This window comes from Solea senegalensis, linkage group LG1 (genome assembly GCF_019176455.1).
Source record: "Solea senegalensis isolate Sse05_10M linkage group LG1, IFAPA_SoseM_1, whole genome shotgun sequence".
NCBI classification, from domain to species: domain Eukaryota; kingdom Metazoa; phylum Chordata; class Actinopteri; order Pleuronectiformes; family Soleidae; genus Solea; species Solea senegalensis.
In genome coordinates, this window is record NC_058021.1 from 30,274,833 (window position 1) to 30,291,705 (window position 16,873).

The window sequence follows — 16,873 nt, forward strand, 5'->3', positions numbered from 1 at the left end:
TATTTTTCCTGAAGTTTGTGCGCCCCGAAGCTTTCCCCCAGCCACCAAAGAATGTTTGTTCTTCTTGAAATTAGATGGGTTTAATTGCTGTGGAACAACAGCAAAAATAGGGCACACACACACACGCAAAAAAGTCTAAGATCAGGCTGGCTAATTATGCTAATAGCCAATTGTTCAACCATGGTGATATGTTTACTGAGGGAGTTGATGTGTTTCCTTTTGCTTCGTCATAAGCAGCCTGTGTACGGGTCCTCTGTGAGATCCCTGCACCTGAAGGCAAGAGGACTATGCCCTCATCCATCCTGTCTAACCCATTACCCTTGGACAGGGAAGAAGATAAATATTGTTGCAGATGCCGAACTCTCTGCAAATGAGGTTTTTCAAGCCAGATTTATCAAGCCTTGGCGGGGTGTTTAAGGCTGCAAAACTTGGCCCTCGGCATGATAAAATGGCAGCACATGTTTCTGAATCACCCACCACAGTGTTGTTGCCAAAGGGTTACGATGATATAGTCAACTGCTTTTTTCCTGTTGTGCATCAAAGCCTTCCAGGTTTTCATATTCCGTCTTCTCAAAGATCTTAAATATACTGGATAAAGTGGAATATTAATCTTTTTTTTCCCCCCCAAACATTACATGACACAATATTTCTTGTTTATAGTACTGAGTGACAATCTGTCTTCCTGTCTTCTATCGAATATGTAAAATTTCTAGCTGTATGATTTGTTTGAAAAAGATGGTTAAACATCAAAATGCACCCACTTTAGATCACTACAACACTTAATATGAGAAACACTTATTTGTGGTGTCAGTTCTTCAGGTTGAGTGAAGGCATTTCTCTCATATCAGTGTCTTTGAGGTAACTGCTCAAATTTCAAAATGACAAAACTACTACCCCACGTTGAACCTTCATTCATCTCCCATCAGCAGTAGAAATCCAGGTTTCTTGAAAAGGACACAGAGTGTGCAGCCTCCACTCACATCCAAACATGCCGAGAAGTCACTGATGGGAAAAATTCACAGGGCCTGCAGTAAAAGTTGTGTATGCGAACCTGTTGCTGACGTGCCTTGGTCTTAACGACCCTCCGCGGAGCATCCCACGGTGAAGTGCCATATTTATGTTGGCAATATATGCGAAAGAATTAGGATCATAAAACTCGACGGCCACACAAAAGCTCTCAAGGACCACTGTTATGTGAAGCCGGTTTTATTTATGCAACTGCGGGCCGGTCGAGTTGTCCGCTTCTTCTTTCGTTCAAAACAATATTTCCTTCCTTGCGCGCCTTTGTTGCTGTAATGACTGGACAGGATTTACGGCTTGAAAATATTTCACTGTTCAAATTGTCACTGGGTAATGCTTGTTCTACCCATTTTTTTCATTCAGTCTATTGTTTATTTATCTTTTTGTTTAGCCTGCTAGCAGGAATCCTGTCACCCCACACCTACATGTGCAACGTGGCATGTCTCGTGCAGACCATTATGACCTGGAAGACGCAATATACTGGAAAAACGTTCTATTTTTGAATCATGTCTTCTATTTGAACAAACGTAAAAGGAGCTTTTTAACCGTTATCGCAGCAGAAATCACTCTTCGTCAGTGTCAGAGCAAAGTAATCTCTACGACACCTGAGGAATGGAAAATTAGAAAAAAACAGCACTGTACTGAATAATGATCCTAACATTCAAGTTCCACCACTTACTTGCAACCTCATGGGTGACTATAGTGGCACTTGGGAGTTCAAAAAGTTTGCAGCCTACTAAGACATACATCATATTCCTTTCTATGACATGTCACTAATTTGGAGAATGTAGTGTCATGAAATATGGCTTAGGAAACAGAAAAAGTGAAGCATAATCGTAGCAATTTCCTTCCAAGATGGCCCAGCAGTCATTAGAACAACACTTGATGCTCATTCTCACAGCGCGGGAGGGAGCGAGTCAAGTATAAACTAAGACCAAGGTCCAAGAATACAGTAACTTTAAACTGGAAAACATTCCCTACCTGCCCCTCCCCGCCCACCCCATCATCTCCACCTCTAGGGGAAGCTCTAACCAGCGGCAGCAGTGGTGGGGGTCGCTCGTAAAAGTGACGGCAAAACTCGGGCTGAAGACTTTACCTGCCCTTAGAGCCAGGAGAGGAAATGCAGACGGCTGGTTTTTACCTCTTTTCCCATCTTCACTGTGGTTAGAGGAAACAATAACATAAAAAGAATATTACAATGTCAAAAACCTACGATGAAATCACAGAATAAAACTTTTTTACGCACTGTAGATAAAACGATGGACACTCAATTAAAAAAGGCTGGCAATGTGTCGCCGTGACCTCTGACACCACATTTCCACCCCAAATCAACACTCCGCTCAGGCCAACAGGGAGCCTGGAGTTTGTGCAAATGAACGATCTGTCAGGAGGCTGTTTATATCCCCTCTCCCGCTCCTTTATTTAACACTCTCGCATTAAAAGGGAAGAGCTTTTTAATTAGCTGTGGACTCTCCTATTTTAATCAACTCACAAGCGGAGTCCAGCTGTGACAGCCTTGACAGGCGAAGACTGGTGACGTTCCGACTGCCGACTTTCCTCGCCGACAAAAAAAAAAAAAAAGGAAGAAAGGAGAATTTGCAATCTCGGGCGAAAAACACAGTTTAGTGAGATAGATGGGTTTTGAATTAAAGTGTAACAGGCTGTCTCTTACCAACAGGAAGACTGTTTGTAGTCATTTTTAATTGAGGTTTTTTTTTTGTTCTTTTTGCCGTCTGTGCATGAATGTAAAGGTATGCCACTGTCAGTCACGTCCCATGTTAGTGCACAAAAGCCTTTGAAAACATTTAATTACACCAGTATGTGCAGATTGAGACACACTTAACACTTGAATTCACTTGCTTCTTCAAAAACCTTGCGGTGCCGTCCCTCCCTTGACTTCGTCCTCGGACTTCCACTGAACTCTGTTTTGTCCCCGCAGTGGCTTTAAACTCTCGAGCGAAACGACAACAGTGAAAGTGCAACAGAGACTCTTGTTTCAGCCATTTGAAGTAGCTGCCAGGCAGCCAGTGGGATACTTTGAATTTAATTCCCCCTATTCAAGATGCAGCTTTTATTTACATGACAAGACTGAACAGATTGTATCAGCCTTGGAAAAGATAAATGAAAGGAGGAGGGGGAAAGAGAAAAAAAACCACATTTGGATGAATTAAAGCAGATATTTGCCAAATAAAGTAAAGCAATTAAAAAGGCGAGAGCTGTCGAGTATGTTATGTTAGTCCACTCCAACCATCAGTGACTTTTTTGATGGTTTATTACACATAGGAGAGTAGCCTACTGTTAAGACTATGATGTGCAATCTGCTCACTTCTCATATTGTCATGCAAATACATTAGCTTAGGAGACGCGTCCCTCCACAGTACTCTCGGTGGACAACACTCATTAAACTAATTACACATTGAACCTAAACTGAGTGGAGCGTAATGAGGTATGTGATATTCACAAGGAACTTGTGCCACTGGGATCATGCCAGTGGAAATTTGTGACGCCACCATATCTCACCTGCCTGAAGCTCACAGACTCGTAAAACCCTCTTTCATAACTGCCCAAGTAATTTGTCTAATCCGCTCTTGACACTGAATCCACAATCGTATTCATTTTTCGCGAGTGGAACTAATCGAGGATCATGAGTTCTCCTTCTCACTGCCTGAAAAACCTAACCGTACATAATATGTAATGTAAATTATCTCTGAATATAGATCTGCCATTCCTGTGTCCACGAGTGCTTGTGTCCCGCTACAAGACTAATGGAAACACCACAATATAAATAGGAAAGATGCATTCAATTAAGCCATTCCATAACACACACACACACACACACACACACAACAGTTTGGATCATACACAAGGCATTCACAAACAACCATCCTGACACTAAGAGTGAGACTTTGATTTCCTCACCACGTCACTTAAAAAGGTGCCTGTAGTGCCCAGAGGCTGGTGCAATCTGTGCATGTCTTCCAACTATGGCAAACAAAGAAACAGCAACAACAACTGAACATACAGGCTGTGATACAAAGTAAATGCTCTGTGGTGAAAGACGGTGGGGGTAGAGTCTCAGTTCTGAGATTGGACCAAGGCCAACAATACAGAGAAATCAGGAACCTGGAAATATGGGAAGTCAAAAGTGGAAAATAAAATGTCTGTAAGAGACAAACAATTCAGTGTATCGAGGCCTTGTACATTCAAGTAGGAAGTTATGGCTATTTTTTGGGCACAGTAAAAGAAAAAAGGTAGTCATGATGACACTTCATGAGTTGCAGAAGAGCCGAACAATGAGATCTGCTGCGATAGATGATTTGGGGGATTCAACTTCCTACACAATAAAGGAGTCTAAAGGAAAACATGCATACGGAGGGTTAGTCCATCCCACCACCATTACAGCACGTCGTCACTGATGCGGTGCAGAAGAAGGTGTGGTGCAAAAAATGTTGAAAAATATGTTGAAAAATATTGATCAGTGTTTGTCAAACCTAGAAATCATGATATTGTCTTGTTTTTGTCCTCATACCAAAATGATTCAGTTTTGAATGATTTCTTTGTTATGTGGAGCAAAGAAACCAGAAAATATTCACATTTAAGAAGCTGAAACGATCAGAAATGTTGTTATAGTAGTAGTGACAAAAGCTTCAAACCGATTAATCGATTATCAAAATAGTTGACGATTAATTTAGTGATCGATTAATAATCGAGTAATTGTTTCAGCTCTAGATCACATTTACATAAACACTGCGATTCTTCCTAGACAAAACCTGCAGTAATTCTTTAGTGGCCAAAACCTTTCAAACTAGTTAATATATTAAAACATACAGTAAACATTCTCCTTTTTTTGCTAAAACAGCATTTTTGTTTCAAGTGTGTGGCTGCACTGTCATCCAGTCGTGTAGATGTCACAAGGCCACTTCTCCCACTGCTCTGGTGAAACCTAAAAAGGCTGAGATGTAGGATTTTACACCGACGTGCCGCTGTGTGGCGTCCTGACGGCTGATTTATGTTTTAAACCGCATACAATGCATTTACTGTACACATAAAAATCAAAAACCATCTTCATCCCCATACGTTTTGTTGGCTTCACCTTCTGACACCTCCAGCATCACTGCGCAAGTGTGTGAGTGGGTTAGAGAGAGGGAAGCACTTCATTTTTTTTGGTGCACTCCATGCAACCCCTTAAGATGCACGAAGAATTAATTCCTTGCTACTTTTATACATTGCTAATAAACGTGTACAGCTATTTTTATTACTTCTCACACAGAGAGGAGGATATCACATTTCATTGGGCAGGACTGTTCGTTAAAATGTTTTATTTCACTACAAAGTCTCTTTTACTTTGTGAGCCACCCTGCCTGCATGGGTTTTTTTTTTTTTCTTCTTCCTCACTTCACTAAATGTATCCAGACCGGCTGTTATGGTGTGTGCTGGAAGTTTTCCATGCATCATAATTGTTTCGCTAATTTACTATGCTAATTGAGTAATTAATTCGGGAACAGGAGATTAGAAGGGGGCAAAAATACTGAAATAAATAAACAAGTAAAGCGTTGAGCGTTACCGCCGGGGCTACCGTTTTGTTCTGACATTAGGGATGCAAACTGACTCAAACACTGCAGCATGTTTCACTTCTTTTGCCCAAGGCTAGCTGGTTGATGTGCTTGGTGTGCAGGCAGAGAGAGTTAGCATCCCTAACTTCTCACCACGGGACTTGCAAACATTCAGCCGCTAACTGCATGCCACGGCGCATCAATTGAACTCCAGTTGTGTGGTCAAACTCAATGTTTATTATCATCACTGTGTGCACTTCCAGTGATTTAGCTGCTCTTTTACTGCTGAGCACCTTATACTGCATGCATAAAAAGGGGGTCATCATTTGAGTGTCACAATCAATTCAAGAATTAGTCACAGATTTCATGAAGCAGTAAAGGAAAGAAAAAAGTAGCTTAATGTATGTATCTGTGTGTGTAGTAGTAGTAGTAGTAGAAAACTGTGAACAATGTGGGATACAAACCCATGTTTCACTGCAGTAGAACATGTATAAACAACTACAATAAAAGAGACACATCGATAGAATAAAACACAATAAAGACAAAGAGTGCATGAAATAGGGAATAGATTGATGAAAACATCCAATCTCATCTCTAATCACAAAACATCTGATTGACATCAGATCAAATGTCTCGAGTATTCTGCACAGCCTTTACCAAACTATTAAATAAAAGCCTAAAGGTTAATAAATTAGTGACATTAGCACAATTCACTGCCATTTCTTTTCTCTGTAAAAATTACCTCTCTCTGAATGGTTGCTTTTGTGTAATAGAGATTGCAGACCACAAGGTGGCAGCCATCCAACTCAAATCTTAAAATCCCATAACTGCCTTGCTCCCAAATTCAGTAACAAGCTGCTGTGATGTCTTCACTTTAACATAAATCCCTTGTGAGAAGAACTGTTTAATATGATTTTTCAGATTTGGGAGAATGAGGAAGATAAGTGATCTTAAAAACAACTATCCTTTAAGTTCATATGTGTATTTATTTTTTTGTTTACATTTAAAATGTTTTACACTGAAATACTTCTGGATAACAACCATTGTAAAATGATGGAGGGTATTTTTATTCACTTTTAAATGGAAATAGCTATGGAAAGAAGGTTATCTAATGCTAACTTGCATTAACTTGAAAAATATTGAATCAGAGCAGTGTAAGCTTTAAACTTATGTGGCTCTTAGCTGTTCAGTCATGCATCCACTATGGGGCAGAGTTGAGACATGGATGAGAAAGAGGTGATATGAGTGGAAAATGGTTCATACTTTGGCAGAAAAACATGTACAAAAAGATTTAAATAAAATACAGTTTCTCAAACAAGCTGTGTGACTCATGCGACGGGACATAAAAAGGAAAAACATACACCATATAAAAATCTATCTTTCTTCATAGCAGCAGTTAACCCAAATAAAGCTAAACAATGTGGAAAATTACAAATGCTATCAGGGGGAAGTACAAAGTGCCAACTATAACTGAGGTCATCCACTGGTCACCTATAAAACAGCACAGAATCTGCTTTCTCCTGGAACACTGTTTTCCTGGTGACGAGCTGCTCGGTATACATCCTCTGCCGTGACATCAGCACAGTCTGGTTACTCAGTTAACAACCTGCCTGGTGACGCCTTTGTCTCTCTGTGTGTCAGTGGGCTCCACATGAGTGGGCTTAATGGATGTAAAGCCTCTTTACAAAAACAGTATGGCCCTTTCATGTGCCAGACAAAAAAATGGGCCTTGAGATGATCAACAGAGATCAACAGATGGCGTCACTGGCTCTTGTCTATAAGGTATACTTCCATATCATGACGAAAAAGCTATGATAGAAACAGTGTGACATTTTTCGATGCCGTGGTTTTAAATATTTAGCCCAAAGCTATGACAAAGTGACCCCGGGAATAGCCCAATAATGTCTATTATTGTAAGTAATTAGTTGTATTTAAACAATCCATTAATAAAGTATGAGACAAACCCAGTGGCATTCAAAGAGTACAAAGAGAATAATGATATGAGGTGTTCCTTCCCAAATGAATTCCTTTTTTCATTTAACTCCCAAATACTTCCCTCATCCGCCCTCTTCAATTCCTAAAGGTCTTTGTTAATTATTTTTTTTAGCCCTTTCCTAATTCCTCTCATCAAATTATAGTTCAGCTCCATGATCCCTATCTCTGTTTGTAAAAACTCCCTTTCCTAAATGTTTTTCCTCCCTTTATACCTCCCTTCCTTGCTTCCTTTCCTTCTTCCCTCCTCATTTGTTATGCTCCTAAATTCAAACTCTAATTAAACGATCATGTAAATCCGTCACGATCAAAAGCTCTTACATTATTGTAATGTTGCAATGTCAGGTGGATCAGGAACACGTCAAGCTAAAATTAAACTCTGCTTGCGAAGAGATTCCTGAATTACAACAACTGATCCTCATCTCATCGCCACACTCAAAACTTGAGACTTTTCTGCAATCCGTCTGTCAGTCACGCAACCTGCTGGAAACACAAGCAGTAAATCTCAACTTTCCTTTTGTGCAAATTGCATTCCGTAACCCTTCTGAGAAACAGGAATGGAAAACATCCTCTTTCAAACAAGCAGAACCTTGAAAACCAAAGGGAGTCCAACGGTTTTTCCGCGAGGGGGAAACCCATTTCTCATGAACAGTTAACACATGTCCTTGACTAAACGGGGAGGTTGAGATAACAAAACCTGTGAAAAGTGTTAAAAAGGTGAGGAAAATATTGGAAGATGTGCCTCAAATGTCACTTGAACTCACTTATTGAGGGGGTTTTGTAAGTAATTTGCCCAAAGGAGAGTGACTTATATAATGCATAACATGAAACAGATGTACAGTAAAGGAAATGAGCCGTGGAGAATAACAGAATTTAGCTTTGCCAGAATGTAAAGCATCCATTGTGTGCAACAACTCTGAAAAATGTCAAGGTGACACAAATGTAGCTTGACACATAAGCTCTGAAGCTCAGTTTTGGCCCCTTTTTCTTATTTTCTATTGTGAAATCTTGCCTCCCCCACAAGGAATTATATAATGGTGTCAAAATGGGCGAGGGGCTGGCAATGAACGTAAAATGGAGGAAAATTCCTTGAGTGAAATTGTTAAGTAACTGAGAAAAAAATTGGGTTGGGAAAGAATGAAATGAAGAAAAGCCTGCATAAATTTATGTCAAAGAGTTCAGCTATTGGCTTTCCACCATCAGTGGGGACAACATGATTTAATCACCCATCACTCGGTACATTTCCGACAGTAACTCATTCCACAGTCACAACAGCACACAGCGACCGCGTTTCCTCGACCCACACAAGCTCACATAAGAACTACAAAAACAACACAAGAAAAATCATCAATATAGTCATCAGTGGCTGTATACTTTCTATTGTCTGCCTTCTTGTTGTGGTTAATGGGTTTGAGTCATGATTATTAGCACGGTTGTCCTTTCCAAATGTGATCAAGCAGGAGACATAGACAAAAAGGCTAATGAGCAGCCACTAAACCAAGATATTAGGTAAAAGTGATGAAGCTCATGAGAGATAAAGAGGTGTGTGTGTATGTGTATATGTGTGTGTGTGTGTGTGTGTGTGAGACAATCTGAACGTAGGGCAGATGCACTTGGGGATTGATGTACCACCATGTCTCATGTCCAAATCTATATAGCCCTTTTAATCCAATGAAAAATGAGAAGTGTGCGGTAACTTTGTTAGAAGTGGGTAATGCAGCCAGGGGAAATGGAACAAGGGCCAGATTTGCAGGCCTCCTCCACATTCGGTGTAAGCGCTAACCTGATTTTCGCTGCGCTAGCTCTGAAAGCAATATCTCCCTGCATCACCCAAAGCCCATCAAGAGTGATTAAATAAACATGATGGACAGGTTTCTGAAAACCTATTAAGCGTGACGTCTGTTTAGTATGCACTTGTACGAACAAGTGCACCCAATTAACGTCAAATTTGGGGTTTTACACGCTGAAGATGAGACACTTGTTTGCACCTTTTCAAGGCTTTTAAATGCTCTTAATGATTCAGCGTGTAAAATTTAGCAACATGTACTGGTTAAGTTGCATAATGCAGCTGAATATCCTTCAACTTCACCTGTCCAGCATCAAAACTGAAATATGTATAGTTTGTCAATTGTGGGCTATTGTAAAAAACATGGTGGTCCGAAATGGCTGAGTTAAATCAGCTTTTGTAGAAAAACTACAATTCATACAACCAGGTTTTATCCTTAAATAAATTATGGCTTGTAGAAGAGGCTGGAAAGTTTGAAAAGAAGATGAGCAGTTGCCTGCCTTCAGGTATGATGAAGACCCAAATTGTATCCATGTGTGGTGCGGCTCTAAGTCGCCTCATGTATGTGGAAACTCAACCTCATCAATCAGTATTACTGCCATCAGTGAGTAATGCTTTTTAAATAACCAGGATGACTGTGAAGGGGGTTTAGCTCCACAAAAAAAAAGGTTTGGAAGAAGATTCTGCAGTTTCCTCGGCACGATGCGTGCACCTCACCTGCCAAAGACAGATTATGTGTACGAGTGTGTATTTACAGTATGTGCCATCCAGAGATGAGTCGGGAGTATATAAATATATATTCATGACAAAGTCGGCATGTTATTTCAATACTTTGAGTGATTGTGGTTTATCTTTAGCAATAAAAATGTAGGAATAATATGGTCCAATGCCTTTTTTTAAACACTTATCTAGGTGCAGATAAGAGGAATTCATCTTAATTAATGAAAACAAAACTTACCAAATAGAGATTTGTACTCCCCCATGTGTAGATAAAAGCAGCTTTTTATGGTGATAATTTTTTCAATTGCTTGTTTTTTCAGATATTTCAATTTAAAAAAATGTCATTTTGTAGGGGAAACCTGATTGTGACCTTAAAAACCAGTTACTGTGTGAGAATGTGCCAGGGTGTAAAACAAACTCTGATGCGGCTGAGACACGACCGAAGTGAGATGATGGAAATGCAAAGCTCTCAAAGATTACTTTCCTAACCATAATTACTGAGGCAACAGTCCTATAAGGTATGTGGTTAAACGGAAAATCTGAGGTATGAGGTCACAATTATCAGTTACAAATCCATGAGCGACGCTGATTTATGGAAATGTTTCATTTTCCAGGCTTTTTTACTACTTCAATGCAGCTGAATTTAATCTGAACATAAAATGAAAATGTATGCTCAATTATACATAGATATGGTAATAATCTATATGGCCTATAAGGTTGTATGGTCTCTGCCATGTTGTATAAAATGTCTTGAGGTTCATGTATCTATACAAATAAAGTTTGATTTGATATTGAATTTTTCACCCAACTATCCCATGAACTAACAAAATATTTACTAAAATGTTCACCTGTCCTTCAAAGTCACAACCTACTTAGCAAAATTTAAGCCATACTAATCTGTTCAATGTTGAATAAAGATGAATTATTTAAGATATATTCCAGTAAGTCTATATTCTATATAGATGGTAAAAATATTCAGTTTGTTATAACTTATTTCCTTGATAAATGTTCTATTAAGTCTATAAAATATCGGATATAAATGGACTGCCATATTGAAATTTACTATAAAACCGAAAGAATCTGAGAAGCCTCTAAAGCTTGAACCACTCTATTCTGCCACCTTGACACAAACTAGAGCTGCAACTAAAGATTATTTTCATAATCGATTAATCTGTCGATTATTTTCATGATTAATCGAGTAATCGTTTGGTCCATAAAATGTCAGAAAACGTTACAAAATGTTGATCAGCGTTTGTCAAACCTGGAAATGACAACGTTCTCAAATGTTGATTTGTCCAAACCAAAATGATTCACTTTCAATGATTTCTTTGTTATGTGGAGCAACGAAACCAGAAAATATTCACATTTAAGAAGCTAAAACAATCATAAATCCTGTTTTAATAATGAAAAAAGCTTCAAACCGATTAATCGATTACCAACTATTTTGATAGTCGATTAATCGAGGAATTGTTCCAGCTCTAACTCAAACAATGAATGGCCATCACAATAAATGCGCTGCCACCATGGACTGTGGAACACAAAGGCTATTTTTACTCGTCATACAAGTGTCTGAGTTGAGGCCAGATGACTGACTTGCACACAGGGTTTTGATGTGGACCGTTTCCAACAACAGCCAAGTGTCCACTTATCCAGTTCCTCCCGTCACGGCCTCTTTCTCTCCCTCTCTCCCCTTCTCTGTGATTAATTAGCAAAGTGGAATTAGTCTATCAACAGGCCGAGGGAGAGGATGAAAATATTTACAGAGCTCCCAGGAAGAGACTTCATTAGGAGCTGCCTCGTGGCCAGTTGCCTCCTCTCCCTCCGTGCAGACACGAGTGGGAGTGCTGTGAAACTTGACCCTGAATGTCAAGTCACATGGTTACCCCTGCTAAACACCATAATGACACGCACAATACGGTAGAGGCAGAAAATAAGATGCCCAATTACTTATGAATTTAATCGCGAGGAGTGCGAGGAGTCAAACTGAGCACATGCGCGTATGAGAATGCAAAGGCCTGAGAACATGAGAGGTACAGTATATTATTAAATCTAGGGAAACAAAGCACATCCCTACTGAGAACATATGATTCAAACTATAACCACTCTTGCAACTCAAGGGTAAAAACATCAACCCACACATTCTTGGGAAAAATTGGTGCATCAGTGTTTTTGTCTTGTGTTCCTCACTTTGTTATACTATATATGCTAATAGGCACGAGATACCCCGCTGCTGTGTTATTTCCTCTGGCCCTGCTCCCCCCCACCCCGCTATCTACTCCAGCTCTCTCAGCAGGGGTTAACTGACCTCAGAAACACAGTGAGCACCCATGGGGCAGCTAAAAGCCTCTGTTATTTTCCCCTGATAATCGCAAAGTATGCTTCTTCTAACCAATTTAGGAGCCTCAGATTCCCATCCACGATAACAGCATACAGTATTAAAGCAAATATTTCTCTTCTGGAGCTACTGGGCTAGGGTTATTATGACGGAGGTCAATGGTATATGCAGATAAAACAATATTTGGATAATTAGAGAAAGCCTAAGGTTAACACTGAACAAATTGAACTTCTGAAATACAAGGATGTAGAGGAATACTTGGCAGTTATTAATTAAACAAGTATATTATCCATATTTCCCCATGTTTTTATATTCTTCTTTGAATTCTGTTACCATGATGTATTTGTAGTTGGGAGAAAATGTCACCACTGAAAACACACTTGGCTGTTTTGGCTCCAGTTGGGGAATTCCTTGGCCTGGTTCCTAAAACTTTGGCCAAGTTGTTCATTGACAGAAGGGAACATACTCAACATGCTTGACATCGAAAAAGAGCTTTACTTATACAAACATTGCGTGTATTGTGTTCTTTCAGAGTGCAATATTTTACCCCTTTCATTTTGTGACTGAACGTTAAAAAAAAGCCTTGGATGTTATGTATTAATTTTACCATTTAAAGACAAGACTCAAATAATGCCTCATCTCCATCCCTGTATCAAATGTTCGGTTTCCAGTTTTCTTTAAGAAACACTTTGAAAAACACTCTTGAGCACATTGCCTTTTTCCACTGAATGATACATAATATTCAGATGACTCATCCTGCACTTATTCCCAATAAAATCCATAAAAGATGGAATTCTATTGCGTAAATGTGTGCAAAGAAGGCTGAGAAAAATTGCAATAAAGCTACTTTTTATACTTATTTCTTTGACAAAATATTAACTTTAGCAATTCCTAAAATGAGAGTGTTTTTATATGTATTATATACATATATATGTGAGTGTGTTTGTGAGGATTTGTTTTTAGTAAATTTAACCAGAGACTCTGTGGCTTGAGATGCTTTTTTTCCATCTCTCCAAGGGGACCTGGCAGAAAAAGTTTGGGAACCACGAGTCTAAGCTCTAATATTTGTTACTGTAATAAATCAGACATCTCTATTTTTAAAGATGATGACTGTGAAATGTCTTGTCATAGCCCAGTAATCCCATAAGGAACATGAGCATATTGGAATAGCCACACATATATACATGTATATACACATATATATATATATACACACATATATATGTATATACATATATAAAGAACTGTATTTTCAAACAATAAAATATTTATATGTTTAAATATATATATACATATATATTTAAACATATATATATATATACACATATATATATATACATATCGTGTTGGACACAAAAAAGTGGTTTCATCCCATCCCCAATATTCCACTATCAACCGATACTGATTTATCACTTTACCAATTCCTACAGAATTAGACTTGTGTCAGTATTTTCAAACAACACTTTTCACGAAGTAAACACTTTTAAAATAAGCAAATGAAATATCGCTTTAATCATTCAAAAATATTATATTTTATTTTTTGAAAATACACTTGTTCTCTGCGCCGTGGTTTTTTATTTGTGGGCGGGCCTTGGGAAGCTGCCTGTTGATTGGCTACTGAATTTTAGTCACAGGCTTGGAGTCGCTGTTTGCCTGGAACTCGTTCCCCGTGGACATCCAACAAAATAATTGTAAGTACCTAACGTTTATAATCTGACAAACGCTAGATACTTACAATTCTTTTGTCGGATGTCGACGGGGAAAACTTGGGGAATGAGTTCCAGACGGACAGCGATTCCAAGCCTATGGCGACTTCCAGTCCATAGAGCTGTAACTCCAAAACTCAGTAGCCAATCAGCAGGCAGCTTCCTAAGGCCCTAAACCACAGCGCAAAGGACAAATAAGGGAGCACAAAGAATAAGTGAGGGAGCGCAAAGAACTGTATTTTCAAACAATAAAATACAATATTTTTGAACGATTAAATCAATATTTAATTTGCTTCTTAAAAATTGTTGTTTGAAAATATTGACACAAATCATATTCCCTAAGTTCCCATCCCTCACAAATATATAATAATTGAATGCATTTCAAGTTCAAAAGGGAAAAAAAAAGTTCAATAGCAATGATGTAAATGGACAAAATGTTCATCTCCAGGGATTTGTGCTCCCAATGCAGAATTTGAACTAAATCTCTGAACAGTCTGTTCTCATCCCTACTGAAAATTTCCCATGCTGAGTGATTCACATTACAGAAGCTACAGTGATTTCGCCTCATCTGCCGGGTCTCCAAATTAAAAGCAGCATCGGAAAAAACAAAATTAGAAAATTAAATGAGTTTCTCTTTTCCAAGGACTGATTACGAGACCTTTGTGCTTTCCTCTAATTGGCACTCCTGTAAGACACAGCCAAAACAAATTGCTCCAGCAGGACCCCTCAGCAGAAAAGGCCAGGAATAGGAAGGCAGACAAAATGTACCAAACTGCAAACTCTAAATCTCCCTCAAAGGATGGGATGTTACATGACTGAGCACACATACTATATCCACAAATGTGCTTTTATCTGCAGATGAGTGCACAAAACAAGACTGGAGGGATGAAGACTGCTGGCTGGAAGTGCTTGACCTGTTGCTTTCTTTAGGTCAAATGAACTCAACATCCCAGAAAATGCAATAAACTTGCAGAAATCTGATGACGAACAAGGAGATGACTGAAAGACGTGGGTTCGGACCATCTAGAGACCGATTTTACGGATAAACTGTATGTTGTTGTTTGTTTAAAATGTCAGAAGTACAGCCAGACGAAGAATTATGCCACAGTTATACACCGATGTATTTGTATTTAAATTCAACCATGGTTATTTACTGGCTATGGCTTCAAAAACACACAGGGGACAGTGGAGTGATGTGAATTACAGGGAAATGTGCCATAAATACGAGACCTATTGAGTTAACTACCATACAGAGAGTAAGAAAGCAAACAATGCTGTAAAATTATAAAATAGTTTCCTTATAAGGCAAAATGCTAATGTCTATCACTAGACTTTAACAGACATTATGAAATTTCTCATGGACTCATGAGGATACGTGTTCTCTTTTTGACTCTTAGATCTGACCCTGAGGTAGAAAGGTTAATCCAACAGGACAAGTTCACAAGATCCAACATGTATCGGAGTGCAGTGACAACTCAGTTTCTTAAACGTTTTTCATTTTAAGAAACTTATATATCAGTAAATAAATATGAAATTACTTGTCGTGGTATCAGAGTTTCTCCAAAGTTTTTTCGTCTCAGACAGGACATTTTGGTTCAGTTCAGCGCTTTACTGTCCCTCAAGGAGAAATTTGAAATTTGATCCCCATCAAATTTCATGTACTGTCAATAGTGCAATTACAGCAGTTCAGCCAAGAATTGTATAAATCAGTTGTGACCGACAGTAAATTTATATAATTTCTTGCTGTGGGGAGCCTGTATCTCCATCCAGAAGGAATGAATTCATCCTAAAGTGGATGATCACATCTGGACAGGACAGATTAATTGCGTGTAATGGTATATAAATGGTTATATGGACATCTTTCTCAAACTGAAGGAGCCGATGATCTACAGACCATGTGGTTAATGGACAATCTGCTCTACCTCCTGAGCCACAGACGTTCATCTTACTAAATTTCACGAGAAAAATTCATTTAATTTCATAAATCTGTGCGTTCCACACTAAAATTCTTTATAAAAGTTGTTGTTTCTTCAATGTTGTTTTCAAAGTTTAGCAAAATTGGTTTTCAGCGCATTATACGCAGCAAAATAAAAAATCGCGTTTCAATGAACAAAGCGTCTCAGAGAACCTGTCACATAAGAAATAAACATATTTCTTATGTGACAGGTTCTCCGAGACGGAGGAGCCATTTTCTCCAAACACGTTTGTCAAAGACTATTCTGTTTGTTACTACAGAGCTGAGGACATGACAAAACATCACCAGCATGGTGCAAGTCACCCTCTTCCCGGAGGACGCGGGTGTTTACACGGTCTGCAGGGCCCCAAGGCTGTTGACTCAGCTGAGCCCAAATTCCCCAGCAGCCCCGGAGAGAAACAGTGGGTGTTTTAAAAAGGACAGTGGACACAAGCTGGGATACAGTACATGCATATGTTTGATGCACAAGTGCTTCTTAAAAGTGTAAAAAAACTCATTTCAGTTGAATATAGTTTAAAATGTCATCCTCTGTAATCATCTGCTGCTGAGTCATAGATGTTTTACAAGAGCGTGTCATGGGTGAGAAAGAAAACTCAATGCTGTTCACACATTATTTATACAAGGAAAGTCTGGCCGAGGATAAGAACTGGTTCCAGACCCCCAGTGGGCCATTGTCTGAGTGAAACTTTGCTGTCTTTAGGCACACATGTACACATGCAGGTACACAGGCACGCACGCACACAAAAACAAACAAAAGTGTTCATTTTGAACATAATGAACATAACC